Consider the following 6,303-nt stretch of genomic DNA (forward strand, 5'->3'; position numbering starts at 1 on the left):
GTTTCTCTCTGGCAAGCACATGTACCCTATGGCAAAAACCTAAAACAACAACAAAAAACAGCAAATCATAAAATACTAAACATGAAGATGATTATTTTGGGACCAGCAGATGGTGTAACAGTTACGTCACTGGAGTCCTACATGGCCGACCGTGGTTTGAGTCCCAGACCTGATGACTTGAAACTCACACCAGGTGAATGTGCATGGGTGCCCAAGATCCTAGGAGAAGAGTGGAGGAACAGGGATTGTGGCATGGCCATTCCCCTGTGTGGGTGATTTCTCACTTTCCATCTTTCGGTCTCTCTCTGTCTTCCCCCCACCCCAGCAAGGCCCCTTTGCTCTGAGATTTTTATTTTTTTATTTAACTTGATACAGAATGCTTGTACTTACCAGAGAGAAAGAGAGAAATCACCCACTAGGAAGGATGACCATACCACAGTCCCTTCTCTTCCATCTCTTCTCAGGATTCCGGGCATGCATGCAACACATGCCTGGAATAACTTTCGGGTCTCGATCTCCAGGACTGGAACTACATGCTAAATCATGTGGGATCCAGCTGCCTTAACCTCCATGCCACCTGACTGGCCCCACTCTGGAATTTTAGTGTGTCTGCACACTCAGATCTAATCTTAGACCAAACTGTTTTTAGTGACTTCTGACCTTCAGACACACAGTCTCTCCCTCCCACTGCCATGGCGGAACTGCTGTCTTTTGCTGTATCTTTCCTCAGGTTGTCTGACCTCAGTAGGTAGGGCTCATGTGCTTGCTCTCTCCCACACTTCTTCCCTTTGCCCTTCCTTTGCCCTCCTTATAGGGCTAAAGCTTATGTACCTGACCACAACAGCATTCAGTTAGCAGTGGGGTCAATGGCAACCCCTGGAGTGCAGTTCCAGAACTCAGAAAACTTAGAGATGTACAAGATGAGTGGCTTTCAGCCTGCTGTCAGCTGTCATAATCAACCCAATCTCCAGGAACTTTGGCTTGCCAAAGTACTTCCCTGAACACATTGACTCTGTCTTTCCCATCTCTACCAATGGCATTACTGTTTGGTTAGGTTTTCCAAAGACCTCCCTTGCCCTTACATCCCGTGTCCAAACCTTAATCCTGAATATGCACTACTGGAGGTTACTGCCTCCAATGCTATCACCTACCTTTTATTTGAGTCACTGCAATAGTCTCACAGGCCTCTTGCACCATTGCAAGCTATTATCTATCTACCCAATGGCCAAAGTATACTTTTTAGAACTTTCATCAGGGCCTGCTGGTGGCATAATGGTTAAGGCAGCTGGATCCCACGTGGCCAATTTCACAGTCCTTCCAGACCAGCTGCTTGAAAACACACCAGGCACATGTGCCTGCATGCCCAAAAGGAGGTAGAAGAGGTTGCAGCATGACCATCCCCCATGGGGGGGAGGTGCTTTCCCTTCCTTCTCTCTCCCTCCGTGTGTGTGTGTGTGTGTGTGTCTGGCAAGCACATGTGCCCTCTGACAAGTTAAAAATAGACAGAAAACTTATATCAAATCACACAATTTCCCTAATCAAAACCATCCAAAGAGGGCCAGCAGGTGGCATAGTGGTTAAGGCACTTCATCCCACATGGCTGACCACAGTTCAAGTCCCAGAACCAGCAATCTGAAACACACTGGACACATGTGCATGCATACCCAAAATCAAAGAGGAGAGTGGAGAAATGATTGCCACATGGCCATCTACCCTGGAAGATGATTTCTTGCTTTCTGTTTCTCTGGCGAGCACACATGCCCTATAGCAAAAATTTCTCTAAAATAATAAAATCCAATGGCTTTCTGCTTGGAATAAAATCAGGGCCCAGCCACATTGGCAGGTGTCGCTAAGACCCCGTGCTCGGGAGGCTGGGTTCAATTCCCAGTCCAGCCTACATGGCCGGGCAGTGGCACATGCCTGTAATCCTACCATCTTGGAGAAGCTGAGACAGGAAGATCGTGAACTTAAAGCTGACCTGGCAACCGTCACTAAATAAATATATACATACATACACTAACCAACCAACCAAATATGGCAAACTCATTCTTATTTTAGTACCTTTATACTTCCTTTACCTGGAATGTCCACCAAGATTCTTGCTTCTGGGACCAGCAGTTAGCGTAATGGCTATGTTGCTGGACTCCCATCTAGTTGACCGTGGTTCAAGTCCTGGACCTGGTGGCTTAAACTCATGCCGGGTGCGTGAGCGTGCGTGCCCAAGATCCCGAGAGGAGAATGGAGGAGAAGGGATTGTGGCCTGGCCATCCCCCTGGGGGATGATTTCTCGCTTTCTGTCTCTATGTCTCTCTCTGTCTGTCTGGCGAGCGCACGTGCCCTATAGCAAAAACCTCTCCAAAAAAAGAAAGAAAAAAAAAAGATTCTTGCTTCTTCACCACATTCAGGACTCTGCTTAAACGTTCCTTTCTCAGAGATGCCATTCTGACCATCCTGTCGAACCATCCTACCCTATCATTTCCTGTACCATTCACCTATTTTACTTTTTGTGACCCTTAGCTACTACCTGAAGTCATATTCTTTATTTTATTTATTTATTTTCTCTAGCATGTAAATTTCATGAGGAAGGGCTTTGTCTTACTGCTGAATCCTCAGCATTAAGAATGGGTTTTAGACCATGGTTCGCATCCCGGACCTGGTGTCTTAAACTCACGCCGGGCTCGTGTGCATGTGTGCCCAAGATCCCGAGAGGAGAATGGAGGAGAAGGGATTGCGGCGTGACCATCCCCCCTGGGGGGTGATTTCCCGCTTTCTGTCTCTATGTCTCTCTCTGTCTGTTTGGCGAGCGCACGCGCCCTATGGCAAAAACCTCTCCAAAAAAAAAAAATGGGTTTTCGCACATAATATATGCTTAATAAATATTTTTGGAGGGCCACGTGGTGGTCCATAAGTAACACAGCTAGACCGACATAGGAGGGTTCTGGGTTCGTGTCCCAGGACTTCTCTGTGCACAGCAGGCACACATCCGCCTATGATCCAGACTGGCCGAGACCGAGTGCACCGTGGCATGAAGACCCTGTTGAGGGTGCCTCTTTTCTCTCTTTCTCTCATGGAAGAAAATAAATAAACTTTTTTTTTAAGTTTTAAATAGACAATAAACATCTATTGAAAAGAATGAATTGTTCACTAACTTATGTTCAGATTAATATATTCAGAAAAAGTAAAGAGTTTGACCTCTTGAAGTCTCTGGGCCCAGCCGCGGTGGCGTAGGCGATAGTGCACTGGTCTGCAGTACTGAAGGCCACGCGGTCGACCGCAGGTTTGGAGCCTGAGTTGACGTGAACAATGCTGGGCTCATGTGCACCCACGATCCTGACTAGCTGGAAGGTGGGGTAAGGGAATCATGGGGTAACAAGACCCTGTTTGGGGTGCCCTTCCTCTCCTCGCTATAAACAAACACACACATAACATACATGAACAAACATACACATATACATACATACATAAAATTTTCAGAAGTCTGAATGGCAGCAGCAATTAATAAGCAGGGAAATGAGTCCCATGACAGCAGGTAAAGGTCAGGCTGGTCCCATGGAGAAGCGGTTAAGTACGGTGCAAAAGAAGTCGGATCCCATATGGTGGGTCGGGGTTTGAATCTTGGCCCTGGCAGCTTGAACAACATGCCAGGTGTGTGTGCACATGCCCACGATCCTGACAGGATAGAGAATTGGAAGATTGCAGTACAATCAGGCCACACTGGGGGCCTCTCTTGTACATGCACACATGCCCTCTGGCATTAAGAAGAAGAAGAAAAAAAAAGAAACAGTGAAATGTCCCTTTTGGAGAACAGTAGATGGCATAATGGTTATGTCGCTGGGCTCCCACATAGCCCACCGTGGTTCAAGTCTCAGACTCTGCAGCTTGAAATATGCTGGGCATCTGTGCATACGTGCCCAAAATCCTGAGAGGAGAGTGGAGAAGGGATTGCCTCGTGGCCCTCCCCTGGGGGGTAGTTTCTCACTTTCTGTCTCAGTCTCTCTGGCAAGTGCATACACCATACAGCTAAAAAAAGTCCCCTTTGACAAGAGACAGCACTGAACACTCCATTGTGGTAAACTGGGCCCTTCACATACGAGAAAAGGTTTAGTACTGGGCCCAGCAGGTGGTGTGGCTCTGGACACCCACATGGTCAACCCCAATTCAAGTCCTGTGTCTGGTGGCTTGAAACTCAAGCTGTGTGCATGTGTGCCCAAAATCCTAAGAAAAGAACAGAGGAGGAGGGATTGTAGTGTGGCCATCTCCCCAGGGAGTGATTTCTCACTTTCTCTGTTTCTGTCTCCAGCAAGCGCACGCGTCCTATGACAAAAATTTCTTTTCTTTTTTTGGAGAGGTTTTTATTATAGGGCCCGTGCGCTCACCAGACAGACAAGAGACAGACAGAAAGCAAGAAATCACCCCCCAGGGGGGATGGTCATGACGCAATCCCTTCTCCTCCATTCTCCTCCCGGGATCTTGGGCACGCATGCACATGCGCCTGGCGTGAGTTTTAAGCCACCGGGTCTGGGATGCGAACCACGGTCGACTACATGGGAGTCCAGTGACATAGCCACTACACTAACTGCTGGTCCCACAAAAATCTCTATTAAAAAAAAAAAAAAAAAGATTTAGTACTGTGTAAATTGTTTTTCTTTTTGGTTTGTTTGTTTTTCTGTTTTTGTTTTTTGACAGAAGTACTTGGTATATTTAGGCATTTAAAAAATTATTTTTAAATTTTTAAAAGAGTTATTTTAACTTTACTATTTTTCTTCAATTTGACCAGAGAGAGACAGAGAGAGAGAGGAAAAGTGAGAAAGCAAGCCACCAGGTCTGTGACTTGAACCGTGTTCAGCCATGTGAGAGTCCAGAACTATCACCACACCACCTGCCAGCCCCAGGCATATTTACTTTTGAGCCTCATTCTGACATACTTTTCATGCGTAGATACTAGAGATTAATACAAAATGTGAACTCTTGGTTATTAATCTATTGTAATATTGGGATGTTGGAAAAGTCATGATGCATTTTTGCATCAAAAAATGTAGAAAAACACATCACAACTTTTCTAATAACCTATTACTTTGATCAAAAAGACCAAATAGTCTTTATTACCACACTTCAACTTTTCTCAAATTATTAATGTATTAACTGCTAAGACTACGTACCATCAACAAACATGTATCATCTAGTTTCAGCTACTTAACTCTATGGTCCCAGACTCAGTAACATTGGACCAACACTTATCCTATTTACTTTTTTTTTATTCATTCATTTATTTTAATTTGACAAGAGAGAGACTCACAGAGAGAGAGAGAGAGAGGGAGTAAGCCACCAGGTCCAGGACTTGAACCACGGTCAGCCATGTGGTAGTTTCTAGCAGCCTTAACCACCACACCACCCGCTGGTCCCCCTATTTACTTTATCTTAGTTTGCTAGAGGACACAAGCACTTGCAGGAGGCAGAAGGAAAATACAAAAGCATTCCCCAGAGGGGATGGCCACACCACAATCCCTTCTTCATTCTTTTCTCAGGAAAAGCATACGCATATGCCCAGTGTGTTCTTCTTTTTATTTTTAATTTTCACTTTTTTTTATTTTTAGATTTTTGTATGTGTGCTTGCTGGAGAGAGAGACAGAAAGCAAGAAATCACTCCCCCAGGGGATTGCCATGCCACAATCCCTTCTCCATTCTCCTCTTGAGATCTTTTTTTTTTTTTTAAATAATTTTTTTTTTTTTAATTTTTTTTATCCATTCTTTTTTTTTTAATTTGACCAGAGAGAGACAGAGCGAGAGAGAGAGAAAGTGAGAAAGTAAGCCATCAGGTCCAGGACTTGAACCGTGGTCAGCCATGTGGGAGTGTCCAGTGCTTTAACCACCATGCCACCTGCTGGTCCCTCCTCTTGAGATCTTGGGCATGCACACACATGCACCCAGCATGAGTTTTAAGCTGCCAGGTCTGGGACTCACACACCAGTCGACTACGTGGGAGTACAGCAATGTAACCATTATACCATCTGCTGGCCTCCCTTTATTTCTTTATCTATTTATTTCTTGTGATTTTCAGGCTACCTGGTCCAGGACTTGAACTATGGTCCACCATGTGAGAATCTTGCACCTTAACCACAATGCCACCTGCTGACTCTGACCTGAGTGTTTTTCAAACCACCTAGTGCAGGACTTGAACTATGGTTTCTTGTGGGATCCAGCCACCTTAACCATTATGCCACTGGCTGACCTGAGTATTTACTTTTTTGGTTTTTTAATAATTATTTAATTTGGGGGCTGACAGGTGTCGTGGTGGTTAAGGGT

Source organism: Tupaia chinensis, unplaced genomic scaffold, assembly GCF_000334495.1.
Source record: "Tupaia chinensis unplaced genomic scaffold, TupChi_1.0 Scaffold145814_1, whole genome shotgun sequence".
Lineage (NCBI taxonomy): Eukaryota > Metazoa > Chordata > Mammalia > Scandentia > Tupaiidae > Tupaia > Tupaia belangeri.